Genomic DNA, 26,548 nt, shown 5'->3' with positions numbered 1-26,548 from the left:
GAAGAAAATTTTCTATTTCCTTTTCCTACAGTTTTAATGAGATGGTTGTAAATTTGGTACATTTTGTAGGGGAAAAAAAATTCATTCTAAGTAAGACAGTACTTCTCAAACTTATTTGTGGAAAAGGTCACTTTTTTCCACAAAATCATCCTTAATCAATATTTTTGTTAAAACAAAAGAACAAAAATCACTAGAAATGTAAAATATAAAAGGTACAAAAATGACAAAGAAAAAAGACATACAAATTATGTCAATAGGTTTTATAATCAGAAGAAATGAACAATTATATATATATACACATATATATATATGTATATATATATATTTTCTTTTCACAAGAGCACAAATCCACTTTTATTTATGGACTTCTCACTAGTTTAAATCCTTGAGGGGTACAGCATCACTTGGATTCTGTGTCCAATAGCCTAAGCAGGAAGATTGCTTCGGAATATGGCACGAACCATGCCACAGTTTCCATGGGCCCTGGTTACCTTTCCCCAGATGACTCTGGTTTTGTTTGGATTGCCGCCAGCAGTCACTGTGCTGTTCTTTGCTTTGTATGCATAAGTACATCTCTTGTCCAAATAGAATTTTGTTTCATCTCAGGCATAAACACCTTCAATTTTAAGAAGAGCTTTGTGTGCCCTTTGGTTCTGGAGACCCCACTTATAGACAGCAAAAATGGCATTGGACCACAGGCTTCCAGGCAATATTTCCTTTTAGAAGCCCTGTTCCCAGCAGGCCTCCACAGGATCCAAGATGGCAGAAAGAGAAAGACGAGCTATAATTTTCCTGAAGCTTGTGCTCGATGTCTGTTCTTCTCCAGCAGACAGATAACAAACCTTCAGAAATCAGTTCTGATCCACAGAGCATAGACATCTTCCAGAGCTGGATTCCTTGTCCATATGTTCCATTCCTTTTAGACTTTCTATGAAGTTTTGACTGTCACCTTTGGGACCCTGTTCAAATTCTTTCTTTATTCATCCTAGAAATTGAAACTAACTTGTGATAGATAAAGCTTTGGATGACTTTGATTTAATCTAATAGCTGGAATTTAATTGGTAAGTGCTTTTCCCGATTTTGACTCTCTGCTGACTAGCAGATTTTGGAAAGCCACAGAGCACATGTCACAGCCCTATCAGGCTCCCTCCATTCATCCCCAGTTCATCACCCCAGACAGACCCTCAATGGCATTTCTAGGACTCAGGAATATTTTTACTTAATTTCCTTTATTTTTCCCAAAGCTGAAATGTAAAACCATTACCCCACTCTTCTATTCCCTTTCCCTCCGTTTTTATCTCTCCAATATTTTATTTCCATTTTTTCTAATGCTCTACAAGAAAAGCAATGTAAAAATTACTACCTAGTGAACACAGAAACTGTCCCAGCTGCAGATGTAAGCTGAAGAAAACCTCTATAAACTAGAATCTTAGGGAAGAACTTATGGTTCACAAAATTAATTACCTAAAAATTAACTTTAGATATGAAACATTTTCACTAAAATTTCTGGAAGATAGAGCTTTAATGGACTATAACAAAAATCCCATGTCTGAAGAACTTTCCTAAAGCTTTAGTGTTTTAATCGGGTAACTAGGCATGTCTGCACTAGTTAAACGGATCTTAGGTGTGACATGATTTATCAATCATATTTTTATAGATAGGCATAAGTTAGCATTTAAGCTCTTTACAACTACACAGCCAGCAGTGAGTTCTCCCTTGGAGATATCCAGTAGAAGGCGCTATTGGAGGATCAAAGCCTCCCTGCTTTGAGGCTAGTTTGGGCGATGACAATCTGTGTGAACTTTATCACACCACTTGGTTTGGAGCTTCTGACTTGCCATTTGTTAAGTAAAGAAGACAGTAAAACCTTTCGGGTAGGAGTGCAGATCAAATGAAGCGGTATGGTTGACATTTAAAAGCAAAATCACCTCCCTGCAATGAAACCGTCACTAGTGACTAATGACTTCATGAGAATTTAATCTGAGCTTTTCCTTGAGCATATGCTGTCTGCCAGGCTTTGTTCTAAGTGCTTTACAAGCATAAACTCCTGTGATTTTCAGAATGACATGATGAGGCAGGTACTGTATTCATTCTCATTTTGCATTTGAGCAAACCGAAGAACATTGAATGCCAAAGTGGATTAAATCATTGACTCAGGGACACATGGCAAGGGAGTCAGAGTGCTGGGATTTGAATTAAAGGAAGTTCATAGTTAATATTTTTAACACTATGCTATGCCTAAACCTGGAGGTTCATTCAGTCTAATTAATACAGGCACCCAGGGCCAGGGGTGGTGGCTCACACCTGTAATCCCAACACTTTGGGAGGCCAAGGTGGGCAGATCACTTGAGGTCAGCAGTTCGAAACCAGGCTGACAAACATGGTGAAACCCCATCTCTACCAAAAATACAAAAATTAGCTGGGCGTGGCGGTGCGTGCCTGTAATCCCAGCTACTCTGGAGGCTGAGGTGAGAGAATCACTTGAACCGGGAGGTGGAGTTTGCAGTGACCGAGATTGCACCACTGCACTCCAGCCTAAGTGATAGAGTGAGACCCGGTGTCAAAAATAAATAAATAAATAAATAAATAAATAAATAAATAAATAAATAATTTAAAATACAGGCACTCAGATGTCATTGTCAATTTTTGTTGGCAAGTCCTAGAACATTTACCTCTTGAATATTTTAAAAACCTAACCCTTGCTCTGAACTTAGTCCCATTGTTTTCATTCAGGCCACTAGCTCCTACATTATAAACAATTATTCAATAATCAGTCACTATCAGACATGTGTGAGATGTCAGAAGGCATCATGGTGAAGAAGTCACATTCACTACCACAGTGCTGTTTATTATTTCCATAAGGAAGACAACATTGAATGCATATGTACTATATTATTTGACAGAAAAATAATTATTTGACAGTGACAAGTGCTATGAAGGCAAAGGGCACTATCATCTTGTGCCTAGACTTCTGTAACAATCTCTTCATTGATCTGCCTGCTTCTAGTATTGCTCCATTTCAATCCTTTGAGCACAAAATGCAGTCCGATCCATCCAAAAGCAAATTTGACTATTTGATGATCTTGCTTAAAGTCTCCCATGCCCCTTTGCCATCACTCATAGGGGTCAATCTACTGGTAACTGGCTTCTACTTTTCTGTTCAGTTTCTTCCCATATTCTTTGCTTCTGGATTTTATGCTACATTAATTAGAATTCCCTGTAGGCACTACTCTCCTATGCATACAACATGTTCCTACTTCTGTGCCTTTGTGCAGGTTGCCCTCTCTACTTGAACCCCTTTCCACCCTTCATCTCCCGTCTGATGTTTACCTTTCAAGAATCACTGCTTCTAGGAGGACGACCCCAACACAAGTTAAGAAGGACTAAAAGCAAATGACATTAGGGTTTTCATTCCTTGATCAAGTATTGTGTCTTTGTATTAATTTCATCATTGCATAGAGGTGCGAAGGGCAATACCTAGAATGCAATTGACACTCAGCATGTGTTTGCAGAAATGAACCAGAGAAGTTAGCAGATTCCATCCTCTCTCCCAGGTCGGTAGTCCCTATCCCATTTCTTTCCCACTTGCCTACTGAAGGAGGATATTTATAGCTATGTCTTAGTAAATATAATCAATATTTTTTCCAAGTATCATTCTCCAGTAAACGCTGACTCTTGCTTCACCCCAGATTAGGCACCTCAAGTCCACAGGTCTGGGAAAATTCTTGGTCTTTATAATACTTATTATCCACACATTTGGAGATACAGAAAACAATTTTTTTACTTTCAGCAGGCGTAGTGGTAAAAGGAAAAAGCATTGAAATGATTCTGCAACAATATTGCCTTCTATTTTTTATGTCAGAGATAGGTTGGAGGAGTTGAACACATAATGCAGCATGAAACAATTTTATTATATTTTGTTATATTCTAGAATCAGGTTTTGCATACATTCTGGGTGTTTAATAAGCAGATTCTTTTCACTTCCTCTGAATAAACAGGACATAGTCTCTTGTATGTTAAGAAAGGCCCAGGAACACTATCCAGTAAAGACCACAGCTGAAATACAGTTTCTACTGATACATGTGATAGAAATTACAGGTGGGAAAATGAGTTGAAATTAAATATTTGTAAACAAAGTAAAACTCCCCAATTCGTTTGTCAATTTTGTTTCTTTATGATTACATTCCTAAGTAGAAAGGATTTTTTTGGAGTTAATTTAGATTTCCAAGGATACTTCCCAAAATTGCCATGAGATTCATTACTCAGTATGCAAGAAAAATTAATGTACTAAGTTTTTCCTTACATGAGAGCAGTTTTAATATTTAAAGATTATGGCGAAGAAATATCATTGTGCTTTTCTACCATATTCTGTGGAAACAGAAATTGAGAGCATTTTCTGCAAGTTTTAGAAATGTCTTATTGGAAAAGTTAATAAAACCGAAAAATCAACACAATTCTGTAGTATTCTTGAGGCTAAAATTGTGAGCTATGTGTTTCCTTTTTAAGACAGAAACAACTCAACGTTAAAAGTACACTCAGCAAAGAATCATTCCCTGAGAAATATGTTGCCTCCATCCTTCTGTTCCCTGCAATAAAATGTAGCACAGGCAAATAATAGTTTATTTACTGCTGCATAAAACTTTGGAGGAGCAGGCAAGGAGAGGAAGCCTGCTTTCGATTTCTACCATCTGGAAATATTAGAACTCAAAGCTAAGATATTTCCAGTTTTCTTGTAGGGTAAGAAGTAATGCGTCTTCTCCATTCTCCAGCTCTGCAGACCAGAATAGCTGTCATAGGAATGATGACTATCACAGGTGAATTTCTCCACGTAAGTACATCGTCCCTCAAAAGCTTGAGAAAACTATGAATTTGACTTTCTTGAATGTGCAACCCCCACACGTTTTAAATTAGAGAAGTTATGTGCAAAGTCATCGTTATTCTGTTTAGTAATCCCTCGTAAACATAGAACTTAACTCTTGAAAATAAATAAAATTATTCTTTTCTAAAGAACATCTGAATAAGGAGATTAGCCCTGAGTTTCAGAATCAGCCCTCTGAAGTATTGCTTGACATTTTGCAAGTCACTTAACCCCTCTGGAGCTTCTGTTTCTCTTTCTGTAAAATAATACTGACCACCCACAAAATTTAGCGACCTGAAGGCAACCCTAGACTCCAGAAGTGTGCCAGTGCTTAGCATGAAAGTGTCATATAACTTCCAAGGTGGCAGTGTAGTCTGATGTGGAAAGGGTTCAATTATCCCGCAGGAAACCAAGGTTTTGTTTTGTTCTCAATTTGGAGACTAAGTGACTTCTGAGAGGCCATCCACTCTTAGAGCTTTGTTCATTCTTAGGGCAGTGTCCAACCTAAATCACCACTGAATTTCAAACTCTTCTTTGTCTTGCTGACGGTTTTGTTTTGTTTTTCTCCTGTACTCTTAACATCTCCTTCCGTGAACTTCCTTGTCCTAACTGCTATGGTTTGGATGTGTCCCACGAAGTTCGTGTGTTAGAAACTAAACCCCCAATGCAACAGGGTGAACTGTTAAAGAGGTGATTAGTGCATGAGGGCTGTGCACTCATGAATGGATACATGACATTATGGTGGAAGTTTGTTATAAAAATGAATTCAGCTCCTGCACTCTTTTTTGCCATTGTGATGCTGTGTCTGGAATTGGTAGGTTCTTGGTCTCTCTGACTTCCAGAATGAAGCTGCGGACCCTCGTGGTGAGTGTTGCAGTTCTTAAAGATGGTGTATCCGGAGTTTCTTCCTTCAGACGTTCAGATGTGTCTGGAGCTGCTTCTTTCTGGTGGCTTCGTGGTCTCGCTGACAGGAATGAAGCTGCAGACCTTCCCCATGAATGTGACAGCTCTTGAAGGTGGTGCGTCTGGAGTTGTTCATTCTTCCCCATGGGTTCGTGGACTCGGTAGCTTCAAGAGCAAAGCTGCAGACCTTCATGGTGAGCGTGACAGCTTATAAAGGCATCGTGGACCCAAAGATTGAGCAGCAGCAAGATTTACTGCAAACAGCACAACAACAAAGCTTCCACACTGGGAAGGGGAACCTGAGCAGGTTGCCACTGTTAGATAGGGCAGCCTGCTTTTATTCCCTTATCTGACCCCGCCCACATCCTGCTGATTGGTCCATTTTACAGAGAGCGGATTGGTCTATTTTACAGAGAGCTGATTGGTCCATTTTACAGAGAACTGATTGGTCTGTTTTGACAGAGTGCTGATTGGTGCATTTACAATCCTTGAGCTAGACACAGAGTGCTAGACAGAAAAGTTCTCCAAGTCCCCACTAGGTTAGCTAGATACAGAGTACCAATTGGTGTATTTACAAAGCTTGAGCTAGAGGCAGAGTACTGACTGGTGTGTTTACAAACCCTGAGCTAGACACAGAGTGCTGACTGGTGTATATACAATCCCTTAGCTAGAGGTAAGTTCTCCAAGTCCCCACTAGACTCAGGAGCCCAGCTGGCTTCCCCTAGTGGATCCTGCACCAGGGCTACAGGCGGAACTGCCAGCCAGTCCCCAGCGGCACCTGCACTGCTCAGCCCTTGGGCGGTAGATGGGACCCAGCAAGATTTATTGCAAAGAGCAAAAGAACAAAGCTTCCACAGTGTAGAAGGGCACCCGAGTGGGTTGCCTCCTGCTGGCTCCGGCAGCCTGCTTTTATTCCCTTATCTGACCCTACGCACATCCTGCTGATTGGTCCATTTTATAGAGAGCTGATTGGTCCATTTTACAGAGAGCTGATTGGTCTGTTTTGACAGAGTACTGATTGGTGCATTTACAATCCTTGAGCTAGACATAGAGTGCTAGACAGAAAAGATCTCCAAGTCCCCACTAGGTTAGCTAGACACAGAGTTATCTACAGAGTACCAGTTGGTGTATTTACAAACCCTGAGCTAGACACGGAGTGCTGATTGGTGCGTTTACAATCCTTGAGCTAGACACACAGTGCTAGACAGAAAAGTTCTCCAAGTCCCCACTAGGTTAGCTAGATACAGAGTACCAATTGGTGTATTTTCAAACCTTGAGCTAGGCACAGAGTACTGATTGGTGCATTTACAAACCCTGAGCTAGACACAGAGTGCTGATTGGTGCTTTTACAATCCCTTAGCTAGAGCCCAGGTGGCCTCACCCAGTGGATCCCCCACCAGACTGCAGTGGAGCTGCCTGCCAGTCCCCAGCGGCGCCTGCACTCCTCAGCCCTTGGGCGGTAGATGGGACCCGGTGCCATGGAGCAGGGGCCAGTGCCCATCCGGGAGGCTTGGGCGTGCAGGAGTCCACCATGGAGTAGGGACTTGGACATGGCTGGCTGCAAGTCCTGAGCCCTTCCCAACAGGGAGGTGGCTGAGGCCCTGTGAGAATTCCAGCTTGGTGCATGTGGGCCGGCAGTGCTGGGGGACCCGTGGCAACCTCTGCAGCTGATGGCCCGGGTGCTAAGCCCCTCACTGCCCTGGGCCTGCCGTACTGGCCGGCTGCTCAGTGTGCGGGCCACTGAGCCCACCCACACCCACGCCTGCCATTACTCGCGCTGGCTCCTGAGCCCCCCGCGCAGCCCAGGTTCCCGACCACGCCTCTCCCTCCACACCTCCCGTAAGCAGAGGGAGGGGGCTCTGGGCTCGGCCAGTCCAGAGAGGGGCTCCCACAGTGCAGGGGCGGGCTGAAGAGCTCCTCAAGTGCCGCCAGAGTGGACGCCGAGGCCGAGGAGGTGCCGAGAGTGAGGGCTGCTAGCACATTGTCACCTCTCAATGCCTTCCACCATGTTATGACATAGCAAGAAAGCTCTCACCAGATGCAGCCCCTTTATCTTCAGCTTCGCAGCCTCCAGAATTATGTGTCAAATCGAATTTTATTGTTTATAAATTATCAAGTTTGTGTTATTTTGTTATAGCAGCACAAACCAAAGACACTAACATATTTAATATTTTTTCACTAAGAAAATATAAAAATTGTCGGCCGGGCGCACTGGCTCACGCCTGTAATCCCAGCACTTTGGGAGGCTGAGGCAGGTGGATCACAAGGTCAGAAGATCAAGACCATCCTGGCTAACACGGTGAAACCCCGTCTCTACTAAAATACAAAAAAAATTAGCCTGGCGTGGTGGCAGCGCCTGTAGTCCCAGCTACTTGGGAGGCTGAGGCAGGAGAATGGCATGAATCTGAGAGGCAGAGCTTGCAGTGAGCCGAGATCGCGCCACTGCACTCCAGCCTGAGTGACAGAGCGAGACTCTGTCTCAAAACAAAAAGAAAAAAAAAGAAAAGAAAATATAATTGTTGTGAGATCCTTGTGTTCTTCTTCAAAAAAGTCACTCAGAAAGACAAACATAAATAATAATAAGTACTTGGTAAATTCCCAAGATAAAGTTGTTTTGCAGTTCCCAAGCAATAGACCAAAGCTAAGTCAAGTTTTAAAATTTCTCCCTTTTACTGTTCTTCAACCTATTTTGACCCTAGATGAAAGGCATACATTTAATTATCCATGCTATTTTAATCATAAATTAAACCGAAATTTTCATTGAGAATTGAGAAATGAATTATACTCAAGAGAAAATGGACAGTTTATTCAAGGAAATTTAAAGATAAATAGCAACAATAAAGTTCAGATAAGATGATCATATAAACGACATATCACTACAATTAATTCAAAGAAGTAATTTCCATTTATTTATTGTCTTTAATTGTGATTAGAGGAAATATTACTTAACAGGACTTTTTTACAGTGCTTAACAATTCTATTGTTATTCCGTAATCTGAGGTTTTCATGGTATTTGCTAGTTAGAAACATGATCTTTAAAAAAAAATAACTGGCAGTTATCTTCCTAATCCAAAAAAAAAGAATGGGAATGCAGACTTCATGGTAATAGATATAGTACACCTTCAAGATGTTTCTGCTAGGTGCATCTCTTTTGCTTCTTGGTATGTTGATTACACTCAGTCCTGGACACCATTGGTAGACTCCCAAAAGTTGAATGAAGTATGGAATAGGCACTTGTTATATAGCTTCAGGTCCATGTCACAGTGCTTGAATGACAAGCAGCAAAAAGTGACCAGCAGCTCATTGGCAAGAGATTTAAAGAGGCTGTGTTCACCTGGATCCAGTGAGTTTTCTGGGGTTGGATCAATTGGATCGTATTTTCTATTAAGAAAGGAAAAAATATATAAGGAAGACAGTGAAACTCGAGGATGTTTTTAGTTGATATCAAGAAGTATACATTTAAAAATAAAATAGACATGTATTTGACATTAAAAAAGAAACAAACAAAATAAAAGAGAGTCTGTTACAGGGCACAGAAGTAAAAAGGTCGTCTGCAAAAAATCACAGTGCATAATTCAGGGCTATGTAAATTAAATACTTTGTTATGGAGAATTTGCTATGTTATTCTGTCTTGCTGATTAACTCCAAAGTATGAATATGCACAAACCAGAAGTACAAACTGGTCACAAAGATGATAGCAGCTATAAAAATAAGTGGCAAAAACGTAGCTAAAAAACCAGAATGGCTCTAGCATAGTGCTAGAGGAAAAGAATTTTTAAAGAATGAGATATCTACATCCTTTAGATAAGAAACAGACTAGAAAAGTTACAAAATATCCCAAACAACCTGAGGAATAAGAGACTTCAAAATACTGTAGAAGAAGAGGATATGGGAAGAAGGACAACTGTCTAGTGAGATCTTTCAGATGGAGTCCGGATGAGAAGACCTAAGGTACCTCAGCTGACAGACAGCATTAACTACCAGACATATGAATAAAGCCACCTTGCACCTTTCAGCCCAGTCCATACAGCTGCCATCTGACAGTAACTACCCTCGTGATTCGAAGTAGGACCAGGAGAACCACCCTTCAACTCACAGAGTTGTGAGAAAAAATAAATTATTCTTTAAAGAATAGATCTCTTTGTAGTCTGCGTACCCCAAACAAATGGGAGGCAAAAAATTATTTGAACCCTGTTATCCTGTGCCTAATAAAAGCAATGTTTGCTTTATTTTATTTTACATCTATAGTTAATACTTTTGGCAAAATATCCATAAATTCCAAATATGATAATTTGTCACTAAAGTCATTAATTTTTCATTCCTCCAGCACACAAAGTGGATTGATTATCAAGGAGTGTACTATGTTTCTTTTACAACAGTTGCTTCAGCTTTGAAAATTCCACTCATTCCAGTTCTGTAAGAAATTTTGAAACCAGGGCATTAAGGAATGCATTTTTCCATGAATCCTAGAGAAAGTTCTGAACTTCCTAATAAAACAATCTCCATATTGTTAAAAGATCTAATGATATGAAATGATAAACAAATGCTTTCATCAAAAATGCTGAGGCTGATTAGGTTATATTATAACATAGGACATTGATTAATGACCATTTATCCATACTTCCTTAGATGTATACAAATCAAGTGTATTCCAGGTGTATTCCATACGTAAGTAGCGGTTCTTTGCTCTTCATTTAAATTGTTGAGTTCTTTAAGTCAGCTTGAAGAGTCATTATTTTCTTTTTGAAATTGAAATTATGGTTCTCATATTACACAAGACTTTTACTATGACAACATAATAGTTACAGAAAGAAAAAAATCCAATCTTAAACTACCATAACATGCTTAACCTATAATTGCAGAACCCTCATAGTTATAACACGCAACAACTGAAATGATGGTGGAGGAAAGGAGAATTTTTAAGACCAAGGCTGAAAGAGTATGGAAGACTGGGTCCAGAAGACAAAAATAAAGATTTTTCACAGAATTGCCATTTATTATCAGTTATTTATACCGGTTCAATGTAAAATGTACCATTGTATAGCATATTCTACCTCTTCTTCTGCACTTTTTTTTCATTTTTAATGTCTTTTTTATGCATCTTTTTTTATGTCTTTCATTTTTAATGCATCTTTTCCAGCAGCCCTGCCTGTATACCCAACAGAATCTCTCTTTGTGTGTTAGTAGCTATAATGCTGTCTTTGCACAAGCAGGTCTTAAAACAAACAAAACAACCACTATTCATTATTTTTTTCAAAATTACTCTGGACAAACCCTACCCTAATCGTTGCAACAAACAAGTCCAATTCATAAAAGAATAAAACCACTCAGGTGATCAACAGCAAGCCTTGAATGCTGAACTATTTTTTTTTTTTTTCTAATATTGGACTGACTATGCAGTTTGGCACCAGTAAACAGGACTCATAGTGCTGACTTCCCTTTAACAGTGTTGGCTATAAACTCTCCTCTAGCTGTTACTGCCATGAGGATTTGTCTGCATATTTGAGAAGGAGAGCCAGGAAAAACAGTTGTGTTTGCCCAAGAACATAAGTCTATCGAATAGTGAAATAAACTGGGGATGTCTAAGTGAGCTTTGGGTTTTGCACTCAGCTTAATAGTGATCCTTCCCTTGATCTTCTCAATGCATTTTCTTAAAGGTATTGAAAACTAAAGTTGTGTGAAGAAAGGTTTCTGCAAACAAGGCCAAGAACACTAAAACCTCAAACCCATGTAAATGGGATCTGCTGTTTGCTCTGAATCTGTTTCTCACTAGTAGCCAGTCAGCTACTTGCACTCTCCCACATACGCCAGTATGTCCTTAGAATAATAATTATGTCTCAAGAGAGTTAAATCAGTGGCCTGAAATCATATAGCTAGAGATTGGACTAACAGACTGAGGATGAGAATCTATCCCAACACCCAAGCCTACTCCTGTCTGCCATGTTGTTTCTCTATGTACAAAACAACATTCTGAGTTTTTCAGCAAGTTAAAAGATGTGTGAGCTAGATGACCGTCCTGAAGGGGTTTCATTCTCATTCAGGAGACAAGTTGTAAACACATATTGATTAAATAACAATGAAATATTGAAATAGTCTAAAATGTCACAAAGCAGCAGAAGTGTCTTTAAACATCAAAATTTCAAAGAAAATTCTGACTGTGGAAAATATTTAATATATGTTCTGGAAGTGAAAATTCAAATAGGTTAATTCCTAACTGATATTTTACTTAGAGAGAACAGAGAGAAGAGAGAGTTTGGGACTGGACTAAGGAAAGCCTTGATCCATCACTTCGGGTCTGAAATTTCTGATGGGTGCATCCTGCTGACTTGGGGAATGCTTACTTTGGAATCATCTGTGCATATTCTCGATTGCCTGTCTTACAGTCAAGGATTTCCCCGTTTTTTGTTTGTTTGTTTGTTTGTTTGTTTGTTTTTAGATGGAGTCTAGCTCTGTCACCCAGGCTGGAGTGCAGTGGCACGATCTCAGCTCAGGGCAACCTCCCCCTCCCAGGTTCAAGCGATCCTTCTGCTTCAGCCTCCTGAGTAGCTGGGACTACAGGCACGTGCGACCACCCCCACCTAATTTTCGTATTTTTAGTAGAGTCGGGGTTTCACCATGTTGGCAGGATGGTCCCCATCTCTTGACCTCGTGATCCACCCACCTCGGCCTCCCAAAGTGCTGGGATTACAGGCATGCACCCCTGTGCCCAGCCGACTTCCCCGCATCTTTTTTCTTTCTTTTTTTTTTTTTCTTTTTTTTTTTTTTTTTGAGACGGAGTCTCGCTCTGTCGCCCAGGCTGGAGTGTGGTGGTGTGATCTCGGCTCACTGCAAGCTCCGCCTCCCGGGTTCACCCCATTCTCCTGCCTCAGCCTCCCGAGTAGCTGGGACTACAGGCACCCGCCACCACGCCCAGCTAATTTTTTGTATTTTAGTAGAGACGGGGTTTCACCGTGTTAGCCAGGATGGTCTCGATCTCCTGACCTCGTGATCCGCCTGCCTCGGCCTCCCAAAGTGCTGGGATTACAGGCATGAGCCACCGTACCCGGCCTTCCCTGCATTTTAAGATGATAGTTGTTAGCTGAATAAATAGAGATTAAATGTTAAAAGACTAGGAAGCCATGTACTCACTGATAAAAACATTCATAGGGAAGATGAGTACCTTTGAAAAAGAGGTGGTAAAATGTTGAGGTTAAAGAGACCCTCCTGAGGCCCCTGGGTTATATTCAGAAGCCTATTTTGTGCATAATATCACCCTTTATACCACTACCTATTGGTTTCTGAAGTTTTAAGCACACATGACAACTGACATAACATTTTAATGTGGGGTTTATTAAACTAACACAGAAATAGTCATTTTCTTTTTGGTAGCCAATCCTTGAGTTCAGAAGCTTTAATTTACAAACAGGGTTGCTGGACCATACAGTCATCCCTTCTTATGATGAGGTCTGTTTGTGATAAATTATTTAACCCGTATATTTATTTATTTACCCTTTTACACAACTCTAAGAATTGCAGATATGGTTTAAGTCAGTTGGTGCTCTAAAGTCCTCAAACTACCTTTTAAAATGTGTAAAATAAAAACAAAATTAAGTATTTGGATGGCGAACAGACATAGGAAGAAAAAGCCTCTTTGTATCCATATTATCTGAAAATGTTGGCATTTTCTTTGGGTTAAAAGCATGCATGGTAGTGTACCTTTCTAATAAGCAAAGGTTAGAAAATAAAAATCATTACTTATTTTAGAGCTATAAAATAACAATTTTCGGCCAGACACAGTGGCTTACACCTGTAATCCCAGCATTTTGGGAGGCCGAGGCAGGCGGATCATGGGGTCAAGAGATTGAGACCATCCTGGCCAACCAACATGGTGAAACCCTGTCTCTACTAAAAGTACAAAAATTAGCTGGGTGTAGTGGCACACACCTGTAGTCCCAGCTACTCGGGAGGCTGAGGCAGGAGAATCGCTTGAACCCAGGAAGCAGAGGTTGCCACTGCACTCCAACCCGGGCGACAGAGCGAGACTCCATCTCAAAAAAAAAAAAAAAAAAAAAATTGTGGTGTTTAACTGATTGAAAGTTTTATTAAATGTGATTGGCCTACGTTATGTTTCATAGAATCACTTTTACTAAATAATTGATTTGCATTTATTCTCTAAGCTTCTAATAAGAAATATACTTAGACCCAATGTTATTAAGCCAGGCTTTACTTTAACTTTAAAAGTATAATTGAAATACAGAAAATATCTTTCAGGCCTTGACTCTAAGAAAAATTTTGTTTCTCCTGAGCAGCAAATAAGAGTTTATTGACATGGTGGGCTCTATAACTGATGGTGTTTACCTCTTGGTCTTGGCCATTGGGTTCAGAATTAAAGTTGAGCCGATGTAAGTTTGGTCAGAACCTTACAAGATACATGTACTTGCATAACTTAACCCCTGGCTTCATTTGCTATTTTGCCCTTTTATTCTGTAAGGTTTTAAATCATTTACATATGATGTCTCCTGTTATCTAGAGAATTATGTCCCCTCAAAATGTATATGTTGAAGTCCTAACCCCCAAAGTGACTGTATGTGGAGACAGAGTCTCTAAAGGGCTAATTAAATGTGAATGATGTCATGGGGTGGGGCCCTCATCCAATAGGGCTGATGCCCTTATAAGAAGACAAAGAGACACCAGAGATCTTTCTCTCTCTCTGCACTCACACAGAAGAAAGGCAATGTGAGGACACATCAAGAAGGCAGTGCCCTAAAAGCCAAGAAAAATGACCCCATCAGAGGAGTGTAAATTAGTTCAACCATGTGGAAGACAGTGTAGTGATTCCTCAAAGATCTACAACCAGAAATGCCATTTAACCCAGCAATCCCATTATTGGGTATATACCCAAAGGATTATAAATCATTCTACTATAACGATACATGCACATGTATGTTTTTTGCCGCACTATTCACAATAGCAAAGACTTGGAACCAACCCAAATGCCTATCAATGATAGACTAGATAAAGAAAATGTGGCACATATACACCATGGAATACTATGCAGCTATAAAAAAAAAATGAGTTCGTGTCCTTTGTAGGAACATGGACGAAGCTGGAAACCATCATTCTCAGCAAACTAACACAGGAACAGAAAACCAAATAGTTCTCACACATAAGTGGGAGTTGAACAATGAGAACACATGAGCACAGGGAGGGGAACATCACGCACCAGGGCCAGTCAGGGAGTGGGGGCCAAAGGGAGGGAGAGTATTAGGACAAATACCTAATGCATGTGGGGCTTAAAACCTAGATGACAGATTGATAAGTGCAGCAAACCACCATGGCACATGTACACCTATGTTACAAACCTGCACATTCTACACATGTATCCCAGAACTTAAAGTAAAATTTAACAAAAAAAGAAAGGAAAGAAAAGAAAACATACCCCACCAGAAACCAATCCTGCCTGCTGGCACCTTGGTTGTGGACTTCCAGCCTACAGAACTGTGAGATAATAAATCTCCATTCTTTAAACCACCTAGTCTGTGGAAATCTGCTATAGCAGTTTGTGTAGGTCAATATATCTTTTTCTTTTTCTTCAGCAGTCAATCCTCTAAAGTAGGAGAGATCTATTGCACTATGCAGCCATCTGGCCATCCCTTCTTTTCCTGCTCCCTAAGAATATCTTTTTTCCCCCGAGCCCCACCTTAAAGAGATTGGTGTGAGTGGGAAACACGTCTGAGAGATTTGTCTGGATCATTCTAATGTTCAGAAATTCTCTTTCCTTTTGATTAAATCTTCCTCTTGTACCTGTTGTGTGAATGTGGGGTGGGGCAAAGTGAGAGGTGTGTGGAGGACAAATCCTAAGGACTGTGACTCTTTTTTACACAAATAACATCTCAGTCCACGTTAACACACATACTCTTGTTTTGAGAACGCCACAGCCTTGGTGGCTTTCTTGGCTATTCCTTCCTGGCTTAATCATCACAGTTCCGTAAGTGCCAGAGAAGCATGCTGAACTCAGTGATTTGTGAATCCTGTTCCTGTATACAGGGGCACGTGCAGAATGAGGTGAATAGTCACTTGGGGCTACAATTGATATTTTATAGAGTACCTAAAATCAAGCACATCTTGCCACTTCTTTCTGAAATAGCATACATCTTCCCTAATAATCTAGGCTGTAAAAACTTCACATGCACTCTAGTGTGAAAACTTGTTACTTGTTCTTATGAATGATTAGCCATGACCTTATAATTCCAAGAAAGCATTTATCCCTTCCTTGACCTAAATTACATTATGCATTACAAAGATTCCTACACTGACTAATAATACATGACATCCCTAAATGTCATCTCTCTAATCAATAGGCAATTCCACTGACCAAGAGAGATGAAGAGGAGATTTAGAGTTCACCTTGCCAGATGTATTGATATGGACTGAATTACCCCCAAGAAGTAATGATGGCAGAGTTACTATTGACCTACGACATTTGACCTAGGACATTTACAACATAAATTTCATACCTATGTAGCTTGCTATGTTAAAAGGGTTGGGTTGCTTAACCACTACTTGTCTTAGTTCAGGCTGCTATAACCGAATACCACAGACTATGTACCTTACGCAGCAAACATTTATTTCTCACAGTTCTGGAGGCTAGGAAGTGGAAGATCAAAGTGCTGGTCGATGAGGTTTCTGGGAGGGCCCTCTTCCTGGTTTACAGACTGTCACCTACTTGCTGTATCTTCACATGGTGGAGAAAGAGATCATCTCTCTCATGTCTCTTCTTATGAGAGCACTAATCCCAATTCATTACATTTCTACCCTTATGACCTAATTGCCTCCCAGAGGCCCTATATCCAAATACCATTATATTAGGGATTAGGGATCACGTACAAATTTGGGGGGAACATAAACACTCTGTCCATTGCATGACTGGTTTGACAAATAATGAGTAAAAGAGCTATTTTGAAGGGTTTTCTCTGCAGTTGAGAGGGAGCCATCACTTTCCTCACTTTCGTGGAGGTTTTGTGGTGTTGAAATGTTGGCCTTGGCTTTCTAAAAAGCATTTGAAACTGTCACAGTGACCTGAAAGTCTAAACCTCTGATTGAATGATAGGGCGAGAGATGCTGTGGTATGTGGCCAACAGCACACACAGGAGATATTATGGCCGTGAGGTCCCAGGGAGCTCATAGCTGTCAACAGTTTCAAATATTTCAAGGGCCACGCCTCCTACTGCTTTTAATCCTACTTTTAAGAGTCTCAAACTTCTCAGAATTAGTACATTTTGAAGACAGCCCACAAGAAGACATTCTCCTTGAGCTTACCAGCTACATCTGCAATGTGTATAGGTGTTAAGAACTAGAAAATGAACTGTCTGGCTTTGGTATCTAAGAACAGAACATTTCTATTGAGACATTGAAATGAACATGTGATCTTGATTTAATTCAACAAAATGAGACCGAAGATTTTTATTTTGTTCTGCAGTTAAGGCTTATTTTAATTTCACTTCTAGTTACTTTCAGTCTGGATAGTCAAATAGGCTCTAGGATTAAAAAAAGTTGGTGTGACTCTTAACAAATAAATACCCACTCTATGTATATATGTATGTTAAGCATATACACACATTTGTGTATGTGCCCATCTATCTATGTATACAGATGCATGTGTGTGTGCGTATATGCATAGATATATCCTAGATAAAAATTTGGGTTTACTTGTTTTTAACTTTTTTCCTTGTGAAATTTAGTGATTGTATTTCTCAGACATATTGCTTTGAAGAATATTCTCTTCAGCTACACAGAGTAACTGGTTTAATTCCTTGGTACTAATACTCTCTACTTTTAGTGAATCATTGGTTTGGGGTGTGGTAACCCATATCAACTAAAAATTAGGAGAGGTGTGTGGATGTAAGATGCAACTGTCATTCATTTCTTGTTGCTTAGGGCTTAAATATACAGTTTTATGATAATAAGTCTAAAGATATCCTATAGCTATTTAAGTAGTTGGTGATGAAAATTTGATAATAAAGCATATATTTAATTTAATTATCTCCAAATGTTTTTTATTATTTAGTTATCAAGAAAAAGTACCTTTGGCATGCAACCCAAACAGATGTATAGTTACGCTACTGTAGAAATACATTACATGTAAGACATGGAAAATGGAAATTTTAAATTGTGACAAAAAGATGAAATAAACAATATTACATAAATACTTTTATTATATTTAATGGTACAAAAAATTTGGGTCTCAATATGCTATTAATAATCGCATTAGCCTGTGTAGAATTGCCTCACTCGTGGTAGCAATACTGAGCTCTCGCTAGCTTATCAATACAAAGTTTATTTCTTGTTCACATTAAAGTCCAATGTGGGTTGTGCTTCCATAGGTTATTTTCTCTCATGTAATTCCAGATGAGTTTATCTTATAATGTTGCCACATTTGCCTCCAAAGTCACTTTAAAAAAGGAAAGTAAAATCTGAAATACTGCACATGAAGGTTTAAGAGCTAGGCTCAGAAATGATACACGACTTTCCAACTTACATTTCAGCACCCGGAATTCAGTCATGTGATCCAGATCTTACTGCAAATGAGGCTGAAAAATGAAGTCTTATGTGTCCCAAGAAAAAGATATAATAAGGTAAACACCATCAGTTTGAAAATATTATTACTATATTATTAACATGTTTTTTATTAACTTAATGTGAGCAAAAAAGTTAACAAGCTTAAGGTTTTAAAAAAAATATTGGTTTAATATACTATATTACAGAAATTCCAAGATCAGGGTTTAAATTCTATTTATTTCTAAGCTGTCTTTAAAGGCTGTGATTATTGAAAAATTTACTTTATGAAGATATGTAGATTCAAATGGGGGAAGATAATTTGAAAACTATATTTTTATGCTTTATGGGCCTTAAAACTCTTTTGTCCAACCAAGGAGTGTATTTTAGCTTCTGACCATATTTTTGTAGGCAGCAGGCAAAATAAGCATTTCTCTAATTGAGATTAAGGAATTTCAAAAGTGATTCCTAAGCATTTATTTCACCTTGAGGGAAATTTTGCAAAGTACTTGTTTTAGTACTATATCTTAAAGCACTTGTTAGAGAAATTAAATAACTTCCTCTTAGTCATGATGGCATCATACTGTTATTTACTTAGAAGCCATCAAGGCACAATAGGTCCTTAGGAAGAGGTTCATAATTAATTAGAATAAACACAAATCCATAGATTAAATAGTCTCCCTAATAATCTCAAATGCTTTCAGGTTAATGCCTTATTTTTACTTTGCAGCATGGCTAATGAGGAGCTTGTTCTATTAAATGGTTAGATTCTCTGTATTCTCAATTTTGTTGGGCTTGCATTGTTAATGTTAACTTCAATCTGCAATTTCTTAATAGACACATTTTAAACCACTTACTCATTTTATTATCATTAAATTGTTTAAAACTAGATAATATAATTTATAAATTCACTTACGTGAATACAAGTAAACTACACGTGATTGCTATACACTAAAAGAGAGAAAAATGAGTGAAAATTCCACTTCCAATCCCTACACATTTTGGGCATCCTACTCTTCCCTCTGGAGGTTGAGTGAATAATATGTGGCCATCTGATATGTGGCCTGGATGAGATCTTCCATGTCCATCTATGTTTTAAATATGTATAAAATAATTGACTTATGATTACAAATAAATACAAATAGAAGTTCTAACATTTCCTTCCTTTAACTCAGTGGGGCATCTTGAACATTCTCTGAGTACGTACACCCCACGGTTGAGGACTCAGCTTTAGGAACCAGCAGATGGGTATCTCTCTTAAAGGATAAAAGATGTTACAATGGATTAATCCCAAAATTTTACACAGAAATGCTTGAAAAATAAACGAAACTGTTTGTTGTTGCCTATGTGTGAATATTAGTTTTTCAGTTTGATATTATTTTCATTACATGGTGTACCATAACTCTTTAAGAATTTAAGTATCCTCAAGTCCTAATATGGCCCTGGATCTTAGCCTGGGTGAATTATCTCTTTAGTGAAAAGTTTAAGGGAGGGAGAAGAAGCATAAGGGATAAAGCATGGGGCAGGTGTTGGTCAGTAAGGCTATTTTCTACCCAGGTATCAAAATCAAGGTTGCTTCAGCTTTTGACTGCACATTCACGGACAAATTTTGTAAAAAAAAAAAAAAAAAAAAAAAAAGTGCGGTCTTGTGCTGTAACATCCAGCCAGCTTGATGTTAAAAAAGAAGTAACCATTGTTCATAGTATTCATGTACACAGTGAATTCCCTAAACTTCCAACTGGATTTTACAATACTTTGGGTAAAATGTTATTGTATCTATTAAATATATTGTAGTGATTAAGACCGGGGGCCCTGAAGTTATAATTTATAGGTTTGAATACTGCCTTCCTATTTTGTATGTGCACAGTTTTCACAATTTATTTAGTCTTCTTTAGATTCAATTTTCTAGTTCATAGATTCATTTTGAGGATTAAATAATATAATATGCAAGGCTGAGTACAATGCCTGCATACAATGTATACCTAATATATTACTTACATTATTGCTATTAATAGATCTATGATTAGTACTACTGAATAGGGTAGAAAAATATACATAAATACATAGATACATATAGATAGATAGATAGATTCAAAAATTTTATTCTATTCAAAAAATTAAGTGTCTTGATTCTTTCTTAGGCCATTCATACTGAAATCCTCTAACACAAATGATATCTGTTGTCTCTCTCATACTATACAAATCTGAGTGTAAGGGTATGGATGTCCAAGTGTGGGTCTCAGTTAAGATGTTGGAAGGTTCTGCTAAGACTATGGAGTGTTTTACTTTTTAAGTAACATCGTTTATATATGTATTTTTATGTATTTATTTATTTTGATTTTACCATAATATTCTAGTATTTTTTTTCTAGTGAGCCATTGATAAGACATTCTGGATTTTAGTGTAGAATGTAAAATATGGGAATGAAAATTGTCCTCTTTGTATGACAGTCTGGCCTATGACTCATGGTCAGTTTTGAAGCCAATTAAAAAAAAAAAGAAAGAAAAACAAAGGACTGAATTCATATTTGGACTGTTGCATTCTGGGCGTGGTCATGAAGCTTCACAATCTTTTAGGTTAGATTACTTACTCTGTCCTCATTTCCCCATGCTCTGTGTTTCTCAGAAGGAACTTCTGGATGGAAAAGGCTTTGGTCCATATCAGTGGCAAGTTTGTTTATAATGATTGATATAAATGAGCGGACAGTGATTGAACACCTATTATATGACTGAGTCTGTGCTAATTTGTGGGACACAAGACAAAGAACCAAATATTAGATCAGCCTTTTAAAGGCTCAAACTGCAGTTGTAGAGAAAGAAGAAAAAGAGAAAGAGAGCGAGATCAAGAGCAGGAGAGGGAGGGCAGGGGAGAGTCAGGGAGAGAGAAATACGGAGGGAGAGGGATCCCAAATGACTTCCACAGAGATAAGCATTACAACAGCAGAACAAACAAATTGCAACAGAAGAGGAGGAGCTATGAGCTAAATAGCTTAAGCATTTGAAAGCTAGGATTCTTTTTTTGAACCTAATTTATAGCTACCTATTTTATAGGTAATATATACTATATAGTACCTATATTATAGGTAACAATACAATAATTTGCTACTCAATTTTGAAACAGTAGTGGGACACACAAGTTTTCCATTTCTTATTTCTTTTATTTTTAAATTAAAATTATTTATTAACTCTTAGAGATGTGATGTTACAAATAAGATTACACCTGCTGGGTTTGCAGTGTATGTCCTTGCTTTCATATGCCTGCCTGGTTTTATACACACTATTAGTGAAGTTCTTTTACATTTCCCTTAGAACCCTTCTAACTTAAAGCAGATAGAAGGCGCTGGGACCTGGACTGAAGATACTGTAAGGGCAGTTTCCTGGCAGCAAATGGGAGTTACTTTGGGAAAGAATGGGTCAGAGAAAAACTCTGGCAATGGCTGCCTAGGCAGAGTGGGAAACAGGCCATCGAGATATGCATTTATATATTACCATTTTACAGATGAGGATACTGAGTTACAGGGAGGAAGTGCATTGCTCAGGTTCATATGACTAGGCAGTTCAGAACTGGGATCTGAACCAGGTATATCTGATTCCCAAGCTGGTCCTTATTTTTATCACCTCTTTGCCAGAAATACCTCTCAATAAAGACTTCTTGGATATTGAATTGTAAATAACTCTTTGTATTCTATGTAAACTATGTTTTTGTAGATGATAGTTTATTATGAATGAGTTTTAAAGATTGGCAATAACAATTTTTTAAAATTTAAGTAGGATTCCATCTCTTAGGAAGACAGGCACAGAATCTAATTTGATGGAAAGTTTAAGCTCATTAGGTCCAGCCTCCTTAATCAATTGATGCAGTCCAGAGAGGTGATATGTCTTCTCTTTCTTGGCTACCTTGTCACAATGCTGGTATAAGAACCTGAGTCTTCTGATACCTAATCCACCAGTTTGCCAGCACATCTTCTTCCTGCAGTCTTTATCTGGTAGTTGTAGCAGCAAAGTTAAAACAACGGACAGTATTTCTATCTTTCTTAAGCATTTCCCTGGCTGAATAGGTCTGTCCATTTATGAGCAAGTAAGGTTCTATTCTGCAGAATTGTCTTCACCCTTTATTTATGATTGCTTGGAAGCAATGTGTAGGTAGAAATTTTATACCACAGTTTCCAAGATACCCATTTCGTACTACACGCCACTCCATGGATTTGACTGTTTTAGATGAACATAGGGAAGTACAATATATTCCTTAACAGCAAGCATTTTGCACTACACCACCAGTATTTGAGTTCTGGTACCCCTCACTAGCTATCTGACCAAGTTAAAGAACTCTGTGTGTCTGTTCCTCATATCTCAAATAGCGGGGTATAATAATACATCACAGAGTTGTTATGAAGATGGAAAGAGATAATACATGGAAACATAGATTGTGTGTATACTGAGTCCATTCTTTCTCATTGATGAGTCATAATTCATTATATTCATTAACCTATTGATTGGCACGTAGGCTATTTCTAGTTTTTGGCTATGATAAAATTGAAATGAACACTTTTTTACAAGTCTTTTTTGTGAAAATGTATTTCGCATTTTTTGAGGAACTATTTAGGAGTAAAATGTTTTAGTTATAGGGTAGGTGTATACTTAACACAACTAAAAATAGCCAGATCTTTTCCCAAAGTGGTCGCTTCATTTTTTATTTCCACAAACAACATAGGAGAGTTCAGCTGGATTTGTTAATTTTCTCTATTATATGAATATTCTTTTTTTTTGAGGCAGAGTCTCACTCTATTGCCCAGGGTGAAGTGCAGTGGTGCCATCTTGGCTCACTGCAACCTCCATGTCCTAGGTGCAAGTAATTCTCCTGCCTCAGCCTCCTGAGTAGCTGGCATTACAGGTGCCTGCCACCATGCCAGGCTAATTTTTGCATTTTTAGTAGAGACAGGGTTTCGCCATGTTGGCCAGGCTGGTCTCAAATTCCTGACCTCAGGTGATCCACCCACTTCGGCCTCCGAAAGTCCTGGAATTACAGGCGTGAGCCACTGCACCTGGCCTGAATTTTCTTTTTCATTGATTTTTGCTGTTGTTTTCAGAAGTTTCTTCCTTCTACTTGTCTTGGATTATTCTGCTCCTTTTTTTTCTTCTTCTTCTTTTTTTTTTTAATTCTTGCTTCTTAGGGTAGCATCTTAAGTCTCTGATTTTAGATCTATTTTTAAAAGTGTGTAAAGCTATACAGTTCCTTCCTTTTAAGTACTGCCTTAGCTATATCCCACAATTTTTGTTTTGTTTTGTTTTGCTTTTTGTTTTTTGAGATGAGGTCTCACCCTGTCACCCAGGCTGGAGTGCAGTGGTGCGACCTCAGCTCACTGCAAACTCTGCCTCTTGGGTTCAAGCGATTCTCCTGCCTCAGCCTCCCAATTACAGGTGAGCACCACTATATCCAGCTAATTTTTGTATTTTTAATAAAGACGGGGCTTAGCCATGTTGGCCAGGCTAGTCTGGAACTCCTGACCTCAAGTGATCTGCCCAGCTCAGGCTCCCAAAGTGCTGGGATTATAGGCATGAGCCACCACTCCAGGCCCCATAATTTTGATGTGTATTTTCATTATTGTTTAGTTGAAAATACTTTCTTATTTTTCAAAGCTCATTTTTTTATTTTGGGAAAATTTTGATTTACAGAAAAATTGAGAAGATAGTATAGAGAGTTATACAACCCCCAGTCAGTTTTCCCTAATATTAACTTCTATGTTAATAGGTAAATTTGCTACAAGTATTGAACCATTATTGATACATTATTGGCTAAAGTTAATCCTTTGTTCAAATTTCCTTAGTTTTTACCTAATGTTATTTTTTTGTTCCAGGATTCCACAGGGTCAGGTGCGGTGGCTCTTGCTTGTAATCCCAGCACTTTGGGAGGCCAAGTTGGGCCGATCACTGGAGGCCGGGAGATCGAGACCAGCCTGGCTGACATGGGGAAACCTCTTTTCTACTAAAATACAAAAGTTAGCCCTATCTCTAGTAAAATACAAAATTAGCCAGGCGTGGTGGTGCATGCCTGTAATCCTAGCTACTCAGGAGGCTGAGGCAGGAGAATCGTTTGAACCCAGGAGGCAGAGGCAGTGAGTCGAGATCGCACCACTGCACTACAGCCTGGATGACAAAGCTAGACTCTGTCCCCAAATAAATAAATAAATAAGAAAAGAAAAAAGATTGATCCCACGGGATATTACATTACAATTAGTGATCATGCCTCCATAGAGTCCTCTTGGCTGTGGCAGTTTCTCAGACTTTTCTTACTTTTGATGACCTTGACAGTTTTGGGGAGTACTAGTCAGTTATTTTACAGAATGTCCCTGATGGAAATTTGGCTGACATTTATCTCATGAATAGACTGAACTTATACATGAATTCTTTTTTACTAAAAGATTCTTTTTAAACTTGCTATATACTATCCAAATATTTTGGATTATTTCCTGAATATACAATTAATAATTTCTAATTCAATTTTATGGGTAAGTAGAATATACAATTAATAATTTTATTTTTAAAAAATTATTGAAATATACTATGGCCCCTGTATAATGCCACTTTTGAAGAGCCTTTTAAGTACATTTTAAAATCTTGATGAATGTACCATGAGCAAAGGAGAAGAGCATGTATTCTGCAATTACTGACTTTATTGTTGTGTAATTATTGGTTAGGTTCATATTAATATTGTTCATTTTACTCTGTCTTTACTAAATTTTTTTGTCTGGTTGATTTGTTAGAAAGGTATAACAAAATTTCCAACTATGACTGTGGATTTTCTGTTTCTTTCGTTCAGTTTTGAAGCTTTGGTATTAGAGACACAAACATTGATGATCTGCAATGAATAGACATCTTTATCACTATGAAATATCTCTATTTTAATTTTGTAATCTTTTCTGCCTTGAGATGTATTTTACCTGATATTAACAACACAGCCACTTCTACATTCTAATGCTAACTATTTTCATGGTATATATATTTTCATTTCATTTGTCTTTTTAAGTAAAATGTATCTCTGATAGAGTAGATGGTGCACAGTTGGGTCTTACAGTTTTATGCATTGAAACAGTTCCTGCCTTTTAATTGGAGTGCTTAGTCCATTTAAATATAATCATTTATATGGTTGAGTTTCAGTCTACTATTTTATTATTTATTTTCTGTTTCTTCTTTCTAATTTGTATTTCTATCCCTTTATCCAGCTTTGTTTTGAATTATTTACATATTTTATAATTCAATTTTAATTTATCTGCTACTTTTATATATATTTTCCATTATCCTTTTAGACTACAATATGCATCCTTAACTTTACAGTCTAATTAGAATAAGTGTTGTATTAATTTCACATCAAATATGAAAAAACCTACATATGTTCATTTACCCTTATTCAACCTTTATGATATGGCTGCCATTTGTTTTATGTACTTTAAATCTCCACAATCCAATAATATAATTTTTTCATTAAAAATACTATTTTAAATAAATGAAGAGGGAAAAGGTAGTCATTCTCATTTACTCCAAAATTTACCCTTGCTGATGCTCTTTATTCTTCCCTGAAAAATGTCATTTCTACCAGGTATCACCTTCATTTGGTCTGAAGAAATCCTTAAGTATTTGTCCGCTGATGAAAATTCTATTGTTGTAATCTAAAATTACTCATTTCTCCTTACTTCTTGAAAGACATTTTAGCTAGATTTAGAATTCTGGATTGATTATTTTTCTTTCCACACTTCAAAGGTGTGGTCCCATTGTCTTCTCACCACAGTTCTCTTGAAAGGTCAGTGATAATCCAAATCATTGTTTTCCTGTATTTGATCTGTATTTTTGTCTTCTGGCTGATTCAAGGGGTTTTCCTTGTTTTTGCTTTTCAGCCTATTGACTATGCAGGGTCCAAGTGGGCCTTTGTTTCATTTTCCTTTTTTTTATTTTTTGAGACAATGTCTTGCTCTGTTGCCCAAGCTGGAGTGCAGTGGCGAGATCTCGGCTCAACGCAACTTCTGCCTCCCAGGTTTGAGCAATTCTCTTGCCTCAGTCTCCCAAGTGGCTGGGACTACAGGCACATGCCACTATGCCCAGCAAATTTTTATATTTTTAGTAGGGCCGGGGTTTCACCATGTTGGCCAGGCTAGTCTCTACCTCCTGACCTCAAACGATCTGCCTGCCTCTGCCTCCCACAGTGCTGGGATTACAGGCATTAGCCACCATGCCTGGCCCTTTCACTTTCTTAATTAGAATG

General features: G+C 38.3%; 1 pseudogene; it reads right to left on the bottom strand.

Moving 5' to 3' along the window:
• Nucleotides 1-377: 377 nt before the first annotated feature.
• LOC108516803 (60S ribosomal protein L35a pseudogene) overlaps nucleotides 378-26,548 on the bottom strand; it is a 49,720-nt pseudogene continuing 23,549 nt past the window's right edge.

The sequence above is a fragment of the Rhinopithecus bieti genome, unplaced genomic scaffold (genome assembly GCF_001698545.2).
Source record: "Rhinopithecus bieti isolate Rb0 unplaced genomic scaffold, ASM169854v2 scaffold_38733, whole genome shotgun sequence".
NCBI lineage: Eukaryota > Metazoa > Chordata > Mammalia > Primates > Cercopithecidae > Rhinopithecus > Rhinopithecus bieti.
Note: the sequence above shows the minus strand (reverse complement) of the source record. Positions and strands in the feature narration are given on the sequence as shown.